Source organism: Pinus tabuliformis, chromosome 4_1, assembly GCF_031772625.1.
Source record: "Pinus tabuliformis cultivar Carrire ecotype Pingquan chromosome 4_1, CPIR1, whole genome shotgun sequence".
NCBI lineage: Eukaryota > Viridiplantae > Streptophyta > Pinopsida > Pinales > Pinaceae > Pinus > Pinus tabuliformis.
In genome coordinates, this window is record NC_142303.1 from 106,026,038 (window position 1) to 106,027,429 (window position 1,392).

The window sequence follows — 1,392 nt, forward strand, 5'->3', positions numbered from 1 at the left end:
GGGCTAAAATGCACTTTGTGGGATTTCAGAGGGTTTATTTAGGGAATGGAAAGGGTTTAGAGGTGAGCAGGGTAGAGGAAAAAGGTGGAAAATTGACCAATGTGAGATTCCCTTTGAACATAGCCAATCAGACCATGATCCTTTCTAACCTTAGAACATCAGCGTTGCATAGCAGAGCTACCACTGGCTCCTTCTGGGATGATATCCTCCCTGTGAGGTTTCAAGAACCGTAGACCACTGCCTTTCATACAAAAACAAGATCAGCAATATTTCCTAGTGTTCCGTTGGGCATGGAGTCTAATTAAGCCTACACTAAAACTTAGTAAAGAACATGTTTACAATGCGGAGGCCTAAAGGCCTTAATTAACATAAACTTTCAAAAATCACCCATTAACTGGGCCATCAAAAACTACTTCTCCTTCCATACTTTGCAGCAGGAAAGTGTTGTTCCCCTAGACCTGAGCAACGACAAGAGTTACAGTCCACAGAGCATTGAACTTCCCATGATTGCCTTTCTTTTCCTTCAGTGCATCCCATTTAAGCACCAAGTCTCCAACTTGAAAATTTTCCATCTTTTTCTTTCTGTCAAAGGCTTCCTTGATTCTCTTTTGATGTGTTGCAGACTTTTCAATCAATTGATCTTTGATTTGATGCACTTCTGCCAAGTCACTAATCCTCTTTGCCATGTCATTTTCCTCATTCTGCTCTTCCTACAACAACTTGGCCACAAGGAGGGTCAACTGGATTGGGAATATAGCCTCAGTACCATATACCAGCTTGAATGGAGAATTCCCTGTGGATTTCTTGGTGGTCACCCTGTCAGCCCATAATGCAAACTTTAGCTTGGAATTCCAATTCCTTTTGTTGTCTTCCAGCAGATTTTTGATTATCCTTATCAGACTCTTGTTGGATGATTCTGCTAGACCATTACCTTGAGGGTAATATGAGGTGGAATGCACTAGCTTAATGCCCATTGAGTCACACATGTCCACCAACTCTTTTGCCATGAAGGCTGCTGCATTATCTGTAACCAATTTGTGTGGACAGTCAAACCTGGTGAAAATGTTTTCTGTCAAGAACTTCATGACAACCTGTTGATAAGTTTTCCTAGTTGGGATGGCCTCAATCCATTTAGTGGAATATTTAGTGGCTACTAAGATCCATCTGTGTTGGCCACTGGAATGTGGATTAATTTCCCCTATGAAATCCAAACCCCACTGCTGGAAAGGGCCACTGGCATGTATTGGTTTCAAGGGTAAGCACTTCAACTACTATTTTCCTTCAAACCTCTGGCACCTATCACAATATTTTACAAATGAAAAGACATCAAAAAACAAAGTGGGCTAGTAATACCCAACTCTGAGGATCTTGTGGGCTGTGGTTTTCCAGTAG